Source organism: Mobula birostris, chromosome 4 (genome assembly GCF_030028105.1).
Source record: "Mobula birostris isolate sMobBir1 chromosome 4, sMobBir1.hap1, whole genome shotgun sequence".
NCBI classification, from domain to species: Eukaryota; Metazoa; Chordata; class Chondrichthyes; order Myliobatiformes; family Myliobatidae; genus Mobula; species Mobula birostris.
Window position 1 is genome coordinate 91,172,089 of NC_092373.1, and position 22,394 is coordinate 91,194,482.

At 45.2% G+C, this 22,394-nt stretch overlaps 1 pseudogene; it reads right to left on the reverse strand.

Annotated features, from left to right (window-relative positions):
• Nucleotides 1-9,114: 9,114 nt before the first annotated feature.
• LOC140197061 (uncharacterized) overlaps nt 9,115-22,394 on the reverse strand; it is a 31,232-nt pseudogene continuing 17,952 nt past the window's right edge.

A 22,394-nucleotide genomic window follows, 5' to 3' on the forward strand; every position in this document is an offset into this window, starting at 1 on the left:
TATTGAGCTCTGTTTGGCAGGATTTTTAAGCCTTGAACTAAATTTTGTCAAAGGTTTTTTCCTATTTCGCACTACTTTCTATTTTCTTTGCTTGTCGATATTCCAGATACGTGGGTGTCAAGAGTCCCAATGAAGGGTCTTCGCCCAAAATGTTGATTCCCATCCATAGATGCTGCCTGACATGCTGAGCTCCTCCAGCACTTTATGTGTGGTTCTCTAGATTTCTTGCATCTGCAGGTCCTCTTGTTTCCCAGATACTTATATGTTTCTTGAAAGAACAAGCTGGTAGTGGGGTTGTGTGGATCTGTTGGTAAAATATTAAATAAAATCATTAGAAAGAGGTGGCATAGGGTTGGAAGGTGTTGAATCTGTGGGTAGAATTAAGGAACAGCAAATGTAAAAATAATCCCTGATGGAAGTTGTACAGAGACCTCCAAACAGTAGTAAGTATGTGGTCCACAAACTACAATGGGGGATAGAAAATGTGTGCCAAAGGGGCAATATTACAGTAGTCATGGGGGATTGTCATGCAGGTGATTAGGAAAATTAGGATGTTGTTGGTCTCAAGAGGAGGAATTCCTAGAATGCCTACAAGATGTTTTTTTAGAGCAGTTCATGGTTGAGCCCACTTGGGGATCAGCTATTCTGGACTGGGTGATGTATTGAACTGGAATCAATTCGGTCATTTAAGTTCAAAGAACCCTCAGGGGCAAGTGATCTTAATATAATCAAATTCATCTGACATTAGAGAAAGAGAAGATAAAGTCAGATGTGGAATAAAGAGAATTAGAGAGGCATGAGAGAAAAATTGGTCAAAATTGATTTGGAAAGAACACGGGCAGGGATGAAAACAGAACAGCAATGGCTAGAATTTCTGGAAGTGATTCAAAAGGCACAAGATATATATATCACAAAGAGGAAGTAGCATTCTAAAGGTAAGGTGACAAAACCGTGGATGGTAAGAGAAACCAAAGACAACATAAAATCCAAAGAGAGGGCATAAAGCAAAAATTACTAGGAAGTTAAAGGATTGGGAAGCTTTTGAAAACCAACGGAATGCAACTAAAATAATTAATAGGAAAAGATGGAATATATACGTAGGTGAGCTAGCCAGTAATATTAAAGAGGGTACTAATTTTTTCTTCAGGTAGATATAGTGTAAAAGAGAGGCGGATGTGGATATCGGACCATTGAAAGATGATGCTGGAGAGGTAGTAACGGGTTGGGGGTGCAAGGTGGTGGCAGATGAACTGAATAAGTATTGTACATCACTCTTATCTGTTGAATTCACTGGCAGGAATATGGAAGTCCCAGATGTCAGTGGTCAGAATGTGTAAAGTTACGTTACTCGGGAGAAGATTCTTGGGAAGCAGAAAGGTCTGAAGGTAAACAGGTCACCTGGACTTGATGGTGAACATGGCAGGGATCTGAAAGAGGTGGCTGAAGAGATGTGGAGGCATTGGCAATGATCTTTCGAGAATCATTAAGGAAATGATATCCTCAGAAGTCTTTTCCCTTCACTACTCCCCCTGTCCCAGTTTCACCTCTCACCTACCACTTCTTCCACCCCTTTCACCCCCACACTTCTTCCTCTGATGTCTCATCATTTTTTCCCAGTCCTGATGAAAGGTCTTGGCCCAAAATGTCGACTGTTTACTATTTCCCATATATGCTGCCTGGCCTCCTAGGTTCCTTCAGCATTTTGTGTATGTGTTGCTTGGATTTCCAGCATCCACAGATTTTCTCCTGTTTTTGATAATAAAAGCAAAAGCGGGGTCATATAAAATAGCAAGAAAATAGTGGAAAGTTAGAGGATTGGAAAGCTTTTAAATAACCAGCAGGAGACAACTAAAAAAAAACACACACACAGGAGAGACAAGATGAAAAATTAAGTTAAGTGAACCAATAATATCAAGTATCAAAAGTTCTTTTTTCAGATATATAAAGAGTAAGAGAGAGGCAAGAGTTGATATTGTACCGCTGGAAGATGATGCTGGCAAGTAAGTAACAGAGCAAAGAAATGGCGGCCGAATGTAATAAGTATTCTGTGTCAGTCTTCACTGTGTAAAACACAAGCAGTATAAGACAATAAGAAATAGGAGCAGAATTAGGCCATTCAGCCCCATCAAGTCTGCTCTGCCGTTCTATCACGGCTGATCCCAGTTCTCACTCAGCCCCATGCACCTGTCTCCTCGGCATATCCTGTAAGACCCTGATCAGCAAACTATTAGATTCTGCCTTAAATGTACCCACAGACTTGGCCCCCACCGCAGTCTGTGTCAGAGAATTCCACAGATTCACTGCCCTCTGACTAAATAAAATCCTCCTTAACTACTCTAAAAGGTTGCTCCTCAGTTTTGAGGCTGTGCCTGCTGTTATGTCTACCCCCACCAAACAAAAAGTGCTCTCCTTATCCACCCTATCCAGACCTTTCCACATTCAGTGGGTTTCAGTGAGATTTACCCCCCATCATCTGCATTTATTAAACATGTGTCAGTGAAGGAGTACAGGCCCAAGGCTGGGAAATGCTCATCATATCTTAACCCCTTCGTTCCCGGAATCATCCTCTTGAACATCCTCTGGACTCTCTCCAATGACAACACACCTTTTCTGAGATATGGGTCCCAAATATCCTAAGTGCAGCCTAAGTAGTTCCTTATAAATTATCAGCATTATCTCCTTGCTTATATTTTCTACTTCACTTTAAATGCCAGCATTGCATTTGCCTTCTTTACCACAGACTCAACCTGTAAATTAACCTTCTGGGAGTCTTGCCCGAGGACTCATACCTCTGTACTTCTGTTGTTTGAACCTTCTCCCCAATCAGGTAATAGTTCACTATTGTTTGTTTTGCCAAAATGCATTATCCAATATTGTATTTCATCTGCCACCTTTTTGCCTGTTCTTCAAATTTGTCTGTGTCCTCCTGCAATCACATTACTTCCTCAGCACTACCAATCTCTGTATCATCTGCAAACCTTGCCAAAAAGCCATCAATTCCATTATCCACATCATTGGCAAACAATGTGAAAAGTAGCGGACCGAATACTGACCCCTGAAGACCACTAGTCACTGCTAGCCAACCAGAAAAGGCTCCTTTTATTCCCACTCGCTGCCTCTTGGCTGTCAACCATTCCTCTATCCATGCCAGTATTTCTTCTGATTATTATCCTGTTAAGCAGTCTCATGTGTGACACCTTATCAGATGCCTTCTGAACATCCAAGTAAATGATATACACTGTCTCTCATTTGTCCATCCTGCTTATGACTTCCTCAAAGAACTTTAACAGATTTGTCTGGCAAGATTTCCCTGTATAAAAGCTATGCTGGCTTTGACTTATTTTATCATTAGTCTCCTAGTACCCCAAAACCTCATCTGTTATAATAGACTCCAACACTTTCCCAGCCAGAGGTTAGTCTAACTGGACTATAATTTGCTCTCTTCTGCCTTCCTCCCTTCTCAAAGAGTGGATTGACATTTGCAATCTTCCTGTCCTCCGGGACCATGCCAGAATCAAGTGATTCTTAGCAGGTCATGACCAATGCATCTGTTATCTCTTCAGCAACCTCTCTCAGGACTCTGGGATGTAGTCCATCTGGTCCAGTTGACTTATCCACTTTAAGAACCTGAGTTTGCCTAGCACGTTTTCCTTTGTAACAGCAATGGCACTCACTCCTGCTCCCTGACACTCACGGATCTCTGGCACAACTGCTAGAGTCTTCCACAGAGAAGATGGATGTAAGGTACCTATCAAGTTCATCTACCATCTCTTCCCCATTTCTACCCCATGAGCATCATTTTCCAGTGGCCCAATATAAACTCTCACCTCCCTTTCACAATTTTATAATGGTTTATATTTTTGTCTAGTTTGCTCTTATATTTCATCTTTCCCCTTCAAATAGCTTTTTGTTTAGTTGCTTGTTGTTGGATTTTAAAAGCTACCCAATTATCTAACTTCCAAATCACTTTTTCTACCTTATATGCACTTTCCTTGGCTTTTCTTTTTTTTACAGTCATTAACTTCCTTTGTCAGCCACGGTAGCCTAGCCTCGCTGTTTGAGAACGACTTCTGCGGGACATATCTGTTCAGTACATTGTGAACTATTCCCAGAAACATCAGCCATTTCTGCTCTGGCGTCATCCCCACCAGTATCCTTCTCCAATCCACCTGGGGAATCACCTCTCTCGTCCATCTGTAATTCCCTTTATTCCATTGAGATACTATGCATGTGACCCATGCTCCTCCCTCACAAATTGCAGTAGGAATTCAATCATATTATGATCACTGCCCTGTAATGGTTCCTTGACATTAACCTCCCTGATAAGATCTGGGTCATTACACGACACCCAATCTAAGATAGCAGTTCCCCGAGTAGGCTCAACCATCAGTTGCTCTAAAAACCCATTTCATAAGCACTCAATACATTCCCCCTCTTGCGATCTCACACAAATCTGACTTTCCCAATCCTCCTGCAGATTGAAGTCAATTGTGTCATTAAATTTATTACATAAATGCCAAGCATTCAGGAGTATCTGGGGCAGAAGTGAGGAGACATGCTTTTACCAAGGAGGGAAGGTGTTTTGGAATCTGAAAGGCCTGAAGGTAGATAAGATTCCTGGACCAGAACATGAACACCCCAGGGTTCAGAAAGAGGTAGCTGAAGAGATTGTGAAGGCATTGGAGTCATAGAACACCACAACACAGGAAAATGCCATTCGGCCAATCTAGTCCGTGCCAAAGCATTAATCTGCTGAGTTCCAACAATTTCCACCTGGACCATAGCCCTCCATATCCTTCTCATCCATGCACCAAAGCAAACTTCTCTTAAAGGTTAAAATCGTCCCTGCCACTTGCTCTGGCAGCTCATTGCACACTCTCCCCGCCTCTGAACAGATAATTTCCCCCTTAGTTTTCTCTTAAAGTAGTGAGTAATGATCTATCAACAATCACTAGATTTTGGAACAGTTCTGGCAGACCAGAAAGTTGCAAATGTCACTCCACTCTTTAAGAAGAGAGGGAGGCAGAAGAAAGAAAATTATAGGTCTGTTAGTCTGACCTCAGTGGTCAGGAATATGTTTGAGTGTATTAAGTGTGAAATTTTTGGGTACTGTAATTGGGGACGAATGAGGATGGCAGTTATATACAGGCCAAACTCAGCAGGATTCCTTTAGAGGAAATTGTGTCTGACAAATCTCTTGGAATACTTTGAGGAAATAACAGGCAAGATAGATAAAGCAGAGGCAGTGCATGTTGGTTGCTCAGGCTTTCAGATGATCTTTAACAAGGTACCCCATGCAAGGCTTATTGAGAAAGTAAGGAGGCAGGGGATCCAAGAGGACATTGCTTTGTGGATTCAGAACTAGCTTGCCCACAGAAGGCAAAAGGTGGTTGTAGATGGGTCATATTCTGCATGGAGGTCGATGACCAGCGCTGTGACTCAGAGATCTGTTCTGGGACCCCAACTCTTCGTGATTTTTCTAAATGACCTGGATGAGCAAGTGGAGGGATGGGTTAGTAAATTTACTGATAACACAAAGGTTGGGGGTGTTGTGAACAGTGTGGAGGGTTGTCAGAGGTTACAGCAGGACATTGATAAGATGCAAAACTGGGCTGAGAAGTGGCAAATGGAGTTCAACACAAATAAATGTGAGGTAGTTCATTTTGTTAGGCCAAATATGATGGCAGAATATAGTATTAATGGTAAGACTCTTGGCAATATGGAGGATCATAGGGATCTTGGCGTCGAGTCCATAGGACACTCAAAGCTGCTACGCAGATTGACTCTGTGGTTAAGAAGGCATACGGTGCATTGGCCTTCCGTGGGATTGAATTTAGTTGCCAAGAGGTAATGTTGCAGGTTTATAGGAACCTGAATAGACCCCACTTGGTGTTCTGTGCTCAGTTCTGTTCGCCTCACTACAGGAAGGATGTGGAAACCATAGAAAGGGTGCAGAGGGGATATACAAGGATGTTGCCTGGATTGGGGAGCATACCTAATGAGAACAGGTTGAGTGATCTCTGCCTTTTCTCCTTGGAGTGACGGAGGATGAGAAGTGACCTGATAGAGGTATATAAGATGAGGAGAAGCATTGGTCATGTGGAGAGACAGAGGCTTTTTCCCCAGAGTGGAAATGGCTGCCACAAGAGGACACAGGTTTAAGGTGCTGGGGAGTAGCTACACAGGAGATGTCAGGGTAAGTTTTTTTTCAGAGACTGGTGAGTGCATGGAATGGGCTGCCAGCAACGGTGGTGGAGACGGATACAATGGGGTCTTTTAAGAGACTCCTGGGCATGGAGCTTAGAAAAATAGAGGGTAACCCTAGGTAATTTCTAAAATAAGGACATGTTCGGCACAGCATTACGGGGCAAAAGGGCCTCTATTCTGCTGTAGTTTTTCTATGTTTCTAATTTCTATTCATATTTCTCTGTCCTCACTGACAGGAACACTGAAACAGCAGGATGTGGCCATTCAGCCCCTCTAACCATCAACAAGATGACGGCGGCTCTCCCATCTCAGCCATGTGTTTCTGTCCGATCCTCATTTCCTCGATCCCTTCAGTCTCCTCACATCTGCCCGTCTCTGTTTTATGTGAGGACGATCACTGAGTCTTCACCGCCCTCTGTGGTGGGGATTTACAGACTTTCACCACCCTTGGAGTGGAGACATTTCCCCTCATCTCAGTCCCGGACAGTCCACCCCCTTTTTCAGAGACTGGGATCCCTGGTTCAACCGGTAAAGATGTTGTGCATTTCAATGTGTTCACCTCTCAGTCCTCGGTTCTCTAAATGAAAGGGTTATCACATTTGATCTTTCTTCATATGATGACCCACCACTCCAGGGATCAGTCTGGTGAATCTTCATTGCACTCTCAATAACAAATACTCTCTAACCTCTTTGTTAATCCTCTATGGAATTAATTTCCATCTTGTGCAGCCCCGTGTTGCCCCAACCACTCACCTCCCACCCCCGTCACTATTTCCACCTTCCCACCTCCCCCTCACCTGGACCCACCTCTCTCTCCCCAGCTCTTGCCCCATCCCCACCCCTCACCTCTTTTCTCGGACTATTTCCCGTCCACTCTCAGTCCAGAGGGAGGGTCTCGGCCTGAAATGTTGACGGTCCATTTCCCTCCACAGATGCTGCCCGACCCACTGAGTTCCTCCGGCAGTTTGTTCTTTGGTCTGTATAACCCGTGTTAGTGTGGGGAGCGGGATTTTACACCATATTCCCGGTACAATCTCAACAAAACACAAATAATTGTCACTTTGCCCGGACCATTGGCCCCGCTTGCAGGGCAACAGTCTGCCGGTGTTTGCCCCCCAATGTGGTGAATCGCCACCACCGTGGGCTCAGACATTTCCACAGATGAGCCCCTCCTGTCCCCACCGGGACAAACATCCTGTCCGCCCCCTCTCTCACCGTCTTCATCCTCTCCCTCCCCGGGGAACCGGCATCAAACCGACGGGCCGAGCGGTCTCCTCCTACCTCTCAGCGACACATCAGACTCCGGCCGCAGGAGACGCTTCACAAACGCCCCAACTTCCCTCGGAGGGAAATGGAAATAAATCAAAAAGCGGACATTTACTTTGGGATTTTGTTCCGCTTGCAGGAGACGGGGTAACGCCCTCTCGGCTGGTCCGCCTCCACTATTGGGTGTAATCAGTGATTGACATCCCATCGCACCAATGGGAATAGCGCAGTTTTGCAATCAATTTAATTCCTCTGTTGACTGTTCGGGATGGGGGGCGCGGCTCGTGCTGAGTAGCTCAGCCGTTAAACCGAAAAAGCTCGAGCACAGCAGCGCGTGTGTGACGTAAGGCACTGTGCTCGTGACAGCAGATGCAGATACGGGGAGACCATGGGTGACGTCAGGCGCGTGGGAGGGGCTGTTGTGTGACGTCATGTGAGGGGGAGCGCTTCAATTTTAAACACCTTTTGTTGGGTCCGATCTGGAACAACAAAATTAAATTCGGGTTTCATCGGGACCGGATCCGGTGTTGTGAGATGTGTCCGGCTGTGTCGTGTTGTTGGTGGAGTGGGCAGCGGGGTGTTTGTCTCCGGGCTCTCCTCAGCCCCGGTTTTCACTTTGCGACCGAGCCCGGGCCGTGGATCAATTCCTTGTGGTTCTGCAGGGGGTTTGGGGCGAAGGGACAGTCTGTCTGTCTGTCTGTCTGTCTGTGTGGGTCGGGGTTATGAGTGGGTCCCGGGACAAATTAACTTGTAAACACCGGACCATCTGGTGAATTGGATCAGACAGCTTCGCTCGCCTGTCCTTTCAGGAAACAACAATTCTCTCTGCATATTAATGACTGTCTAAACTTGCTGTGAACAAGATTCTGTGTTACAAGATTGTGAGTTACAGAGTCTAGGACAGCTGTCACCGTCATGGGCTGCGAGTGCAGACAGGGATTGGGGTCACTGAGCTGTGCATCAGAGAAGGACACGGGTTTGTACAGCCTCCTGTGGGGTAGAAATGTCCACACGGTGAATTCGGATCTGCTGGCACATCGGGAGTCTGAAAGGGAAAGGGAATAGGGAAGGGGCTGAGCAGAGAGTTTTAACAGGGGTGGAGGGGTACAGGAGCTGTCTGATAGATCGTTTTAATTGTTTTTATAATCTCACAGATGGTGACTGAGGAAGAAGCTTGTTGAGGGAGGATACCCGGAGGCGAGCAGCTCAGACACGGAATCAGGAATTGAATTAAATTGACTTTATTTCTTACATCCATCAGGAGTAAAAATCTTTACTTGACGTCTCCATCTAAATGTGCAACGTGCAATCATAGTAATTTATAACAGTTTATAATAAATAAAACAGACAATGTAATATAGAGTACACTCAAATCAGTGTGAGTTCATCAGTCTGACGGCCTGGTGGAAGAAGCTGTCCCGGAGCCTGTTGGTCCTGGCTTTTATGTTGCGGTACCGCTTCCCGGATGGTATCAGGAGAGTGACAGTGATGTGATTTCCTGTGTCACGGGTACAGACAGTCATCTCAAGTGAGGAGTTTGTGTGGAGATGCAGCTTCCCTGGAGATGGAGGAAAGAGGACACACCAACAGGTGGAACCTGCTGTGGGAAGACATGGTTTGTCAGGTCTGACGATGAGCTGAATGTACCATAACCTTCAGACTGAATCAGAAAACCATTCTGAGGGTATTTGAAATGTCAGAATCAGGGGAGATGTGATCACATGTGCAGAGGGCAGGGGTTGTGTCTCCATCAGAACCTCAGTGAGATGGTTCAAGTTACAATGTGCAGGAATGAAAACACAGTGTTGGGTGCTGGATTTAATCATTGATTCTGACACAGTGAGAGGGTTAGTTTCGTTGTAAGGAGGCAACATTACTGTCCCCTTACTGTCTTTCCTCTCCACCCCATCCTCCCTCTCACCCCCACATTGGACATAAGTTCAGGGTGAAAGTGAATACTTTGAGGGGAGTCTGAAGGGGAATTCTTCACTCAGAGGTTGGTGGGAGTGTGGAATGAGCTGCCAGCAGAAGTTGTGGATGTGGGTTCGATTAAGACACTAAAGAGAAATTTGGGTGATGAGATGGATGGGAGGTGTATGGAGGCTATGGTGCAGGTAGTTGGAATTAGGCAGTAAAAACATAAACAGGTCAGCATTGACTAGAAGGGCCGAAGGGCCTGTTTCAGTGCTGCTGGGCTCTGTGACTGTCATAATATTCTGATCTGTAATTTCCAGAGTCAGTGCTTTGCTGCTAATGACTGAACCCAGAAATTTACCCAAACAAGAACTGAAAGACTCGTAGAATTGAAAGACTGCAGAAAGCGTTTACAAGCTGTGATCCTTGCCAAGGGGGATGTTACTAAGTACTGACCATGCAGGTTGTCCAAACTTTTGCTTCGGGCCCTTTTCCTTTCTTGCTATTTTGAAACTGTAAAAGATGGAAATAAAAATGTAATCCTGCTTAAAATATTAAAGAAATGTGCCATATTTAACTTTGTGCCTTTTGGAAATCAGGTCATCTTTTACTCGCTTAGCTATTCACAGTAACAGAAATTTAACCAGGGGTGCCCAAACATTTGCATGCCACTGTATATATCCTGTGCCTTCCGAATTGCTTCCAGAAATTCCTGCCATTGCCGCTCTGTTTTCATCCTCCCCATGTTCTTTTCAAATTAATTTTGACCAATTTATCTCTCATGCCTCTCTAATTTTCTTTAATTCCACATCTGACTTTAGCTTCTCCTTCTCCAATGTCAGGGTGAATTTGATCATATAAAGATCACTTTCCCTTAAGGGTTCTTTGAACTTAAGTGTCCTCATTAATTCCGCTTCATTACAACACCCAATCCAGAATAGCTCATCCCCAAGTGGGCTCAACCACCAGCTGCTCTAAAAAAGCATCTTGTAGGCATTCTAGGAATTCCTCCTCTTGAGACCAACACCATCCTAATTTTCCTAATCACCTGCATGACAATCCCCCATGACTATTGTAACATTGCCCTTTTGTCACGCACTTTCTATCTCCCATTGTAATTTGTGGATCACATACTCACTACTGTTTGGGGGTCTCTATACAATTCCCATCAGGGATTTTTTTTTACATGTGCTGTTCCTTAATTCTACCCACAGATTCCACACATTCCAACCCTATGCCAACTATTTCTAATGATTTTATTTACTATTTTAGCAACAGATCCACACAACCCCACTACCAGCTTGTTTTTGGCTTGTTCTTTCAAGAAGCATATAAGTATCTGGGAAACAAGAGGACCTGCAGATGCTAGAAATCTAGAGAACGACACACAAAGTGCTGGAGGAGCTCAGCATGTCAGGCAGCATCTATGGATGGGAATCAACATTTCAGGCCAAGACCCTTCATCGGGACTCTTGATACCCACGTCTCTGGAATATCAACGAGCAAAGAAAATAGAAAGTAGTGTGAAATCAGGAAAACCTTTGACAAAATTTAGTTCAAGGCTTAAAAAAACCCTGCCAAACAGAGCTCAATAGTTAACAAATACAACGAAGGCAATAAACACTTTCATCAATACCGACATTAGCTTTTTTAAAGTGAAAATATCTTCGTCCCATTTCAATCAGTAAAATTTATAAAGATAAAAAAGAACTTTGGAAAACTTTAGAAAAGACTATTTACACTAAACCCACTTAGATTAACACTACCTTGGACAGAAGAAGGAAGTGAAATAACACACATTAAAAAAAAAATCACACAACAGTCAGATAAAACTTCTAAGTACGAGGGGTGATTGATAAACTCATGGCCTAAGGTAGAAGGAGATGAGTTATACAGCCCTCGTTGCATGCACATGCAGTTCAACTCTTTGAGTGATTATGCAGAAAGTTTGAAGATAAGAACTCATCAGGGGTAATTGACAGGTTTGTGCCCAAGGTAGAAGGAAATGAGTTATTAACTTCAAACTTTCCGCATAATCACTCAAAGAGCTGACCTGCACGTGCATGTAACAAGAGCTTTATAACTCATCTCCTTCCAGCTGAGGCCATGAACTCATCAATCGCCCATCTGCGGACACTTTCTGGAGGTCCAAGATCCGTGTGCTCCACGACTGCTGGACTAAGTGTGTAGGAGGGGACTATGTTGAAAAATAAATGTGCTCGGTTTTCTAAAATTGACTCCTACCCGAGGCTGCGAACATATCAATCACCCCTCATATATATTTTCATCAAAAATGAACAGGAGTCATCACTCCCTGTGTGTGTATATGCAATCGTGTAAGAAATACAGACCAGAAAACTTCAATGAGAGGTCAAATCAGAAAAATGAAACATCACTATGGAAGTATGACCCTCCATGGGAGAGATCCCAACGATCTGAGCAGACGGGATGGTGACAAGGAAGCATCGAGCACCTGACTGAGAGTTGGAGACCTCTTCCCAGAAACAGAGGGGGTCCTTCCAGAAATACAGGACAAGGTGGTTAACAAAAGGAAAAAAAAAATCAAAAACACATGAAATATAAACAAACAAGGCAGCAAGTGCAGAAAATGCCAAGAGAAACCAGACACAATCCAACACATTTCAGGATCCTGCAGCAGTTTAACTCAATCTAATTACTTACAAAGGTACAATCAAGTGGCAAATATCATTCATCAAAGTCTTGCTTTAAAATACAAACTCATGAACGCCCTCCATCAATTCGTAAATGTACCATAAATTCAAGCCAGATCCAGAAAATCTGAGAAATTATATGATAATCAATACATTATTTCAGATAGGACAATCCATAATAACCATCCGGATATAATATTACAGGATAAACAAGCAGGAACAACTCCCTCAATAGATAAAACCATTCCCAACACACCCTCACCATGGATATTGTTTATGTCATCAGTCAGATAACTGAATTATTTTCTCTGTCATTCAGCTTCCAAATGCTGCTACTCTGTCATTCGTTGCCATACCCCGCTGCTGATTCCCTTCTCCTCATCATACATTCTTACCCCGACCATCGTCCAGAGCCCCAAACTCTGCCCTGTGCAGACTCGCTTCTGGTTTCTGACCCTGCTCCACTGAACATCCAACTGGTGGTTTCCCATTCTGCTTTCAGTCTTTAGAGGACAGTGGTGTTTTCTAACAACCCTTTAGAAGCAGGGAAAATGATCCATAATGTGGAAATGAGCCATCAATAAGGACGTTAACTACCAATGTTATTCTTCCTCAGCCCAGAGATAAGACGGGCGAAGTACATCTCAGACAGAACTGCAGTCAGCTCGACTTCTTCAGTCTGCAGAAAATTCAAGGGAAACCAATTCACCCACAGAGTGGTGACTGTTTGGAACCCATCACCACAGGGAGAGTGAGAGATGAACAACAGGGCAGGATTTCAAAGGACCATTGTGGAACTGAATCACTGGCAGGGTCCAGCCGGCCTGAGTTGACTCTCTACTGTACACTAGGTGTATTATAAATTCACCAAGTACCGGAGACAGAGTTTAAAATAGAACTGATTTATTTGTCTCAGATGCAGAATATTAAACTCCAGTCCCATTAAAGGTGAATATGTCGCAGATGAAATTCCTCCCATGCCCAGTGACCAGGGTGCAGAACTGGGTGTGGGGAGCAGCAGCAATTACTGCAGAGTTCAGCACCGACAGTCACTCCCGAAATTGCATTCAGCACAATGATGGACAAATATCCAGCATGCAGCTTAATCAAACTTTCTCCCCCGTGTGAACCCGGTAGTGTGTCACAAGTGTAACACACTGTAAGGTTTCACTGCTCATGTAACGGCCTCGGTGCAGTGTTTCACTGCTGAGGTAATGGTTTCTCTGTAGCAGCAATGTTTAGGTTATGACTAGAGATAACAGGGTTTTGGAGTGCGGGGCTATCCAATGACAGAAATGTTCTTCCTTGTGAGTCTGGAAGAGAGATTTCATGGTCTTTTGCTGGGGAGAGATGAGAAGACGTGAATGGAGAGAGTGGGCCCATTTTCTTTTTTTTTTGTTTTCTTTACTAACCCTACAGTCAAAGTAAGAATTTTAAATCTCATTCATTTAATCACATATTGTGTACTGTTTGTTATTTCGGGGTACTGATTTGTAACAGAGGACACATCACACAGCATCCACCAAAACGAGATTTCATAAGTTTCGCCCGGCTGGTGGGCTATCACCCCCTATATTAAGCTGCTAGCCGAAGCAAGGGTTACATAAGAATACATTACTGAGTGAATCGCTTCCCACATTCACAACAGGTGATCGGCCTCTACCCAGTGTGAACTTGCTGGTGTCTCTGTAGTTGAGATGAGCAAGTGAATCCCTTCCCACACACTGAGCAGGTGAACGGCCTCTCCCCAGTGTGAACTGACTGGTGTGTCAGTAGGCGAGATGACCGAGTGAATCCCTTCCCACAGTCTGAGCAGGTGAACAGCCTCTCCCTGGTGTGAACTGACTGGTGTGCTTGTAGGCTAGCTAACTGTGTGAACCCCTTCCCACACTCTGAGCAGGTGAATGGCCTCTCTCCAGTGTGAACTCGCTGATGTACCTTCAGATGAGATGATTCAGTGAATCCCTTCCCACAGTCTGAGCAGGTGAATGGCCACTCTCCGGTGTGAACTGACTGGTGTCTCAGTAACTGAGGTGACAAAGAGAATCCCTTCCCACAGTGTGAGCAGGTAAATGGCATCTCTCCAGTGTGAACATGCTGATGTATCTTCAGTTGGGATGACCGAGTGAAGGTCTTCCCACAGTGTGAGCAGGTAAATGGCATCTCTCCAGTGTGAACATGCTGATGTATCTTCAGTTGGGATGACCGAGTGAAGGTCTTCCCACAGTCTGAGCAGGTGAACGGCCTCTCCCCAGTATGAGCTCGCTGATGTACCTTCAGTTGAGGTGATTCCGTGAATCCCTTCCCACAGTCAGAGCAAGTTTACGTTCTCTCCCCTGTGTGAACTGACCAGTGTCTCAGTAGGTGGGATGACTGAGTGAATTCCTTCCCACAGTCTGAGCAGGTGAATGGCCATTCCCCAGTGTGAACTCGCTGGTGTGCCATTAGGTCAGACGACTGAGTGAATCCTTCCCCAAGAATTCAGCATATAACCAGCGTCTGCCCAGTGTGAACTGACTGGTGTGTCCACAGGTGGGAAGACCGACTGAATCCCTTCTCACACACAAAACAGGTGAATGTCCTTGTCCCAGTGTGAACTTGCTGATGTACCTTCAGTGGAGATGACCGACTGATTCATTCCTACTGTCTGAGCAAATGAATGAGCTCCCCACTGTGTAAAATGACGGGCGTGCCAGCAGTTCAGATGATCGAGCGAATCCCTTGCTCCACTTATTAAATATCTGGACAGAGACAGCAAAACTGGTGTGTTGTGTTCGAGATTCCCGGAAACAAATTCCTCGTCATTTTTAACCTGCAAAAAAGATTTACAAAACCGATCAATGGGTATAGGACAACATTTCAGATGAGATCACTTGATTTGTCAAGGTGTGAACTGACATCACACTGTTACTGTGAGGTTCAACCCAAGTTAGAGAGAGAAATCATCTTCTAAATGGGCACAGTGCTGGTATCTGGAATGACCATCAAATTCTGATGCTCTTCCTGAATGAATGGGGCATTTCTGCCGTATCCAATCTGTGACCTGGCTCAGTTTGACTCTCTCCATTGGTATTATTCCCTGTTCCCACTGAGCTGCATGGGTTCCTGGTCCCACATTAACTGAAACACTCTCACGCAAATAGCCGGTAGTGCATTCCACACACCCACCACTCTCTGTGTAAAAAACTTACCCCTGACATCCACTCGGTATCTATTTCCAAGCAGCTTACAACTATGCCCCCTCGTGTTAGCCACTTCAGCCCTGGGAAAAAACCTCCGGCTATCCACACGATCAATGCCCCTCATCATCTTATACACCTGAAAAAAGGCTCTAAACATAAACAAGGAAATTATACATTGCTTTGAGGATTTGTTCAAAGTATACAAAATTATGAGGGTACAGATAGGGTAAATGCAAGCAGCTTTTTCCACGGAGATTGGGTGGGATGACAACCAGGGGTCATGGGTAAGTGGGGAAGGTGAAAATTTAACAGGGACATGTGGAAAAGCTGTTTACTGAAATGGTCATGAGAGTGTGGAATGAGATGCCAGCACGAGTGGTGAATATGAGCTCAGTTTCACCATTTCAAAGAAGTTCAGATGGGGGTCTGGATGGTAGGGGTATGGAGGGTGATGGTCCCGGTGCAGATTGGTGCATTAGACAGCTTAAATGTTTTTTTTGGCATTGACTAGATGGGCCAAATAGCCTGCTTCCTTACTGAACTTCTCCATGTTTCTATGACAGAGAAGCTGGCCAAACTTGTTTGGAAGGGAAAGATAGGAGTGACAATGGAGCAGCAATGGCTGGAGTTTCTGGGAGCAACTCGGGAGCTGAGTGATCGAGACATCCCAAAGAAGTGGAAGCATTGAAAAGGCAGGAGGACACAACCGTGGCTGAAATGAGAAACCAAAGCCAACATCAAAGCCAAAGAGAGTGCAAATAAAAGAGCAAAAACTACTGGGAAACTTTTAGAAACCTACTGATGATTAAAAAAAAAGTCAGATGAGCTCAGGGCGTGAAATGATGAGATTGTAGTCATTAATGAGTCTTGGTAGCACCCAACAGTCCGAGGCATTTAGAGGAACAAAATATCCGGGGTCTCAATATCTCTTGAAAACCAAGGTTCCCTGCACCAGTTACCTTTCAACTTTTATTTTGGCAGGCTCATACAAACTCTACACCCTCAAACTTTCACTTCTGAAGGCCTCCCACTTTCCAAGCACTCCTTTGCCAGGAAACAGCCTGCCCAAAACCACACTTGTCAGATCCTTTCTGATACCATCAAAATTGACCTTTGTCCAATTTAGAATCTCAACCCATGGTCCAGACCTCTCTTTTTCCATATTTACTTTGAATCTCATGGCATTATGATCACTGATTTCTGTCTCCAGCCCTGGATCATTTCCTAACAGCTTATTGCACACTTCTACATCGGGAATTCTACGTACTGATTAAGGGCACATTTGACAAACTCTACCCCATTTAGTCCTTTTACAGAATATGAGTTCCAGTCAATATATGGAAAGTTAAAATCAGTTACTGAATCAACCTTTGTTTCTTGGCATGCTCTGCGATCTCTCTACAAATTTGTTCCTCTAAATCCCTCAGACTGTTATGTACAACCAAGTCCCAATAATGGCTACAACATCATAATTCCCTGTCCTGAGCTCATCTGGCTTTCCTACGATGCTTCTTGCAGTGTGATATACTCAGCTCAGCACATTCATCGCACCATGCTCAATCATTTGATTGCTGACTCTATCTGAGGCCTGAACAACATCTGACTGGTGTCAAGAAAACAAACTCTCCCTCATTGTCACAAGAACAAAGGAGCTGATTGTGGACGACAGGAGGAATGGAGACAGGCTAACCCCTATTGACATCAATCAATCTGGGGTTGAGAGGGTGAACAGCTTTAAGCTACTAGGCATAAACATCACCGAGGACCTCACATGGTCTCTACATACCGGCTGTGTTGTGAAAAGAGCACAACAGCAGCTCTTTCCCCTCAGATGGTTCAAGAAGCTTGGGATGGGGCCCCAAATCCTCAGAACTTTCTACAGAGACACAATTGAGAGCATCCTGACTGGCTGCATCACTGCCTGGTATGGGAACTGTACTTCCCTTAATCGCAGGACCCTGCAGAGAGTGGTGCGGACAGCCCAGCGCATCTGTAGATGTGAACTTCCCACTATTCAGGACATTTACAGAGACAGGTGTGTAAAAAGGGCCCAAAGGATACTGGGGACCCAATTCACCATAACCACAAACTGTTCCTGCTGCTACCATCCAGGAAACGGTACCACAGCAAAAGGTCCAACAGGCTCCGGGACATCATCTTCCACCAGGCCATCAGACTGATTAATTCATGCTGATACAATTGCACTTCTGTGTTATATTGACTGCCCTATGTACAAACTATTCATTATAAATGACTATAAATTACACGTTGCACATTTAGATGGAGACGTAACGTAAAGATTTCCACTCCTCATGTATATGAAGGATGTATGTAATAATGTCAATTCAATTCAAATCACCTTCTCCAGTATCCATTCTGTCATTTGGGCTCCCATTCCCCCTACAACTTATTTCAACCACATCACCTCTCCCCCCAAAATAGCACGAGCAAGCCTTACCCCTGCACTAGGATATTAGTCCCCTCTTGTTCTGTTCCACTAACTAACGTATCCCGTCACCCCTTTGACTTTCCTCTGCCAGGTAATCCCCCCGCCAACATTTTCTAAAGTGGTCCTCCTGTTGTTGTGTGGGATAGCAACAAGAGTTCTCTGCGATGGCTATTTAACCTCATTCCCCTTCCTGACTCTCACCCAGTTTCCTGTGCCCTGCACCTTGGGTGTAACTCACCTCTCTTCATGTCATATCTATCACCCCTCCAACTCCTGGATGATGCAGAATTCATCCATTTCAAGTTCAACTCCTTGAGTGCAGGGTTACATGCTGCAGCTGGATGCACATCTTGTAGGTGAGGGCATCAGGGACACTGGAGGTCTCCCCACCTTCCCACCAATGTCCCCTCTAATTTGTAATAACCAGTGTGCACATTAATCTTGTACTGTGCATTTTTCACCCAGTGACAACATGTTCACAGTAAATTTATATAGGAGAGGTATTCATTTTAACAACTAGCAAATCACTGTCGATAGGAACTGTAATCTCATCTGGGTATGATCAGGTTCATCTACACTCTCACACAACCTATGTAGCAGGCTTGTAACAAGTAATGAAGGCTTTTCTCACCAGAGCTTTTGCACATTGTCCATATGTGGTTTGCTTGCCAAATTATTCTTTAAAAAGTCAGATTTCAAAATATCACTCCACTTCTTCCCACTTGCAAATTCTCCAGCAACTTTTGCATCACCGCAATACACACAGGTAACACCAGTTTCTGTAATGTACATAAATATTTCCCCTGAACCCTCCCCCAAATGACTGACGGTGGTGAATTCATTGATGGTAATGCCAATGAATATAAAGGGAAACGCAGTATTCTGTCTCACTGGAGTCTGGCACATTTGTGATGTGAAAGCTATTTGTTGCCCAGGACAAAGGTGTTTGATATCATTATGTACCCAGAGAGAATGGGTCAAAACATTTTCCCACGGTAGAAAGGTCCAGAACAAGAGGAGGTAGAACAAGCAACACTCACAAAATGCTGGAGGAACTCAGCAGGCAAGGCAGCATCTATGGAAAAGTGTACTAATGCTGAATTCCGGCATTTTGTGTGTGTTGCTTGCATTTCCAGCATCTGCAGATTTTCTCTTGTTTGTGATTGGAGACAGAACAAAGGTGATTTTCTCAAATGGTGATGTAAAAGATTTTGTTCCCTTTCTCCGAGTTCCTGATCCTTGCATTTAGACAGCTGGAGCTCAGCTCTGTCTGAGAGATCCATCGGTTCCCATTCCCTCATCAGCGGGAAGCTCCCCGGGGTCCGTGCAGGGATCGTGGGGCTGAGAGAGAGGGAAGAAAACAGGACTGTCCCGGGATCGCGGGTCACAGTGTCCGAAGGTCACAGCAATTGCCCCTCAGTCGGTCGTGAAAACGGTCTCACGGAGAAACACTAACCACAGCGATATCCGAGCCCTTTTGTGTGCTGCGCATGCGTGATATTCGGGACCATCCGCAACCCTGACGCCTGCGCATTCGATCGGTGCTTCAGCGACAGCGAAAATTGTTAAAGAGCTTTCAGGTTAATCACGGAGCCATTGAAAAGTTTCTGCAAGCACCGGTTCAAGTACATACCTCAGTGTTTTTTTGTGTAGAAAACTCATCACCTCTTTTAACGCAGAAAGCAGCTTCCATAAAACATTACACTTAATATAAGCAAACTTTCCGCGTGTTTAATGCCAAGTAGAACGTTCTTACAAATGCAGATATAAAACACAAGAGATTCTGCTGTTGCTGGAGATGTGGACACATACACATAAAATACTGGAGGAACTCTGCAGTTCAGGCAGCAACCAAGCAGAGGTGTACACAGCCAATGCATGCTGAAGGGGCTCGGCCTACACGTTGTCTATTCATTCTTCTCCACATTGATCGCCTGATCTGTTGATTTCCACCGGTATTTTGCAGAAATTAAACACTTTTTTTTCGATCAACCAGTTTCCAAATGTTTCTGATCTTTCATTTTTAGCCGCATCCTGCTGATCTGATTCCTCTTCCTCTACCTCCTTGTAAACTCTAGTTCCCATCTCTTTCTGGAGCCCCAAACCCCTGACTCAGGCTGGTAACTCTTTGGTTTCTGACTCCCCTCCATCGAAGATTCACTCATTAGTCTGCTGTCAGACTTTTGAGGCGCGTTGCAACAACTCAGCTGTCTGAGGCACAGTCCTTTGAAATTAGTGAAAATGACACCAAAAGTTGAAAAGAGCAGGGAAGGAGGAGTTTAACCGCCTTAGTCCGGAGCCCTGAAGAACGTGAAAACCACAGTGAGCTCATCGTCTTTTTTCCGTCTGGAGAGAATCATGCAGGAAATTGATACAGGTGTATAAGATAATGAGAGGCATTGGTCGTGTGGATAGCCAGAGGCTTTTCCCAGGACTGATTTTCCTCCCTGATGTGAAGTTACTGGTGTTGCAGCAGCTGGGATGATTGAGTAAAACTCTTCACTCACTCCGGACAGAAATGTGGCCTCTATTTATTGTGAACTCACCGGAGCATCACCCGGTGGGTTAACTGAATGAGTCTCTTCGCACACACGGAGCAGGTGAACGGCCGCTTCCCAGTGCGAAGCTGTTGGTGTATTTGCGACGGCCGACTGAATCCCTTCCAAACTGAGAGACAGTGAATGACGCCACACTGCTATCAACGTCATGGCAATGTATCCAATCAGATCACGGACATGGACACGTGATCGGGCTCTCCTTGTAGCGAGTGGGGCGCTGTCTTCTCCAGCATCTCCGCCTCCACATTCAAGGATCGGCTGCATTCAAGCGCTGGTGAACTGACAGAAACAGCGGAACTAACGGGCTGTAGTGTTTGTGATTCACATACACAAATCCTTTGACTTTACTACACTGTTAAAAGTTTACAAAGCCCGTCAGCGGGTGAAGGACAACATTTCAACAGAAAATTTCAGTCTCCATGGTTATTTCTGATAAAAACAATTTCACAGCTCAAAACAATTCGGAGGAACAAGAAAGACACACAAAAAACGCTGGTGGAACGCAGCAGGCCAGGCAGCATCTATAGGAAGAGTTACAGTCGACGTTTCGGGCCGAGACCTTCGTCAGGAGAAACTGAAGAAGAGATAGTAAGAGATTTGAAAGTAGGAGGGAGAGAGGGAAGATCCAAAATGACAGGAGAAGACAGGAGGGGAGGGGTGGATCAAAGAGCTGGAAAGTTGATTGGCAAAAGGGATACGAGGCTGGAGGAGGGAGAGGATCTTGGGAGGGGAAGCCTGGGGAGAGAGAAGGCGGGAGGGAATCCCGGAGGGTGGAGAGCAGGCAAGGAGTTATAGTGAGAGGGAGAAAAACGAGAGAGAGAAAAAAAGGGGAAAATAACAAATATATTTTAAAAACATAAATAACGGATGGGGTGTGAAGGGGAAGAGGAGCATGAACGGAAGTTAGAGTGGTCAATATACATGCCATAGGGTTGGAGGCTACCCAGACGGAATATGAGGTATTGTTCCTGCAACCTGAGTGTGGCTTCATCTTGACAGTACAGGAGGCCGTGGATAGATATATCAGAATGGGAATGGGACGTGAAATTACAATGTGTGGCCACTGGAATAACACGACCCTTCTTGGGCCTGCCGGATGTCCCAGTCGGTGTTGTAGGGACCGGTGCTTGGAGCCCAGTTGTTCCCAAACTGTGTCAACAATTTGGCTGAGGGACCAAATAAATATTCCTCAGTCTACTATTGACAAAAAAATGTATATTTATATCCTGAAAATGAAACCAACTGTATATTAGATCCCGAGGGTTTCGGGAGTTTGGAAAAATTAAATAAGGGTGTCTGTGGGTTTTTGTTTCCCGGGGTTTGTTTCCACGCCCTGATATCGATGGAGTGAAGTGGGAGTTCAGAGCCGACACAGCGGGGTCCGATACAGGTCAGACGGGATAAGTTACAGGCGACACTCCGCTTCGGGACCATCAGCACTGGAACATTTAGAGTAACGCCGCAGTAATTCGGGTCAGAGAGAATATTAAATAAAACCAACACGGGAACTTTTTGATCCGATCCCCTGACAGAGTGTGAAGGAGCCGCGGCGAAGAGTACTTGCAGAATTTAAAATAAGCGAGCCGAGCCGGGCCCGTGTGGGCGGAAGCCGAGGAGGAGATCGATGCCTGTGAACGGGGGAAGTAAATCTGCAACGAGCTTTGGAAACTGTCCATGGAAAGTCGGAGACAGCGGGGCTGAGCGGTACCGGACAGTGTGAACAGATGTGACCGGATCGCGGGAATCATTGTCGCTGAGAAAGTTGCCGAGGCTTTCCCGGCTTTGCATATCAGTCAGAAACCCGATGGACAGAGAATTACACTGATTTTCCAAAGTGTTCCCGGCCTCCTTCCCGAACCCTGCTCTCCGTGCAGCGCCCCGGACCGGAACGTTTCTCCCGGCATCGGCACCTTTGAGGCGCCGGCGATCGCCGCCTTCCGCGTTTTAAACCTTCGGGAATGAGCTGTTCTCCATTTCCAGCATGTCCCTGCCCCGAGACCCACGGAGCGGACAGACAGCAACTCACTCGCTCTCTCTGTTGTTTCCCAGTGAATTTAGTGGCGACGGTGATCCTGTCCCGGGGAAAGTGCGGCCTCTCCACCCGCACCACTCGCTACCTGGTGGCCACGGCAGCGGCGGATTACTG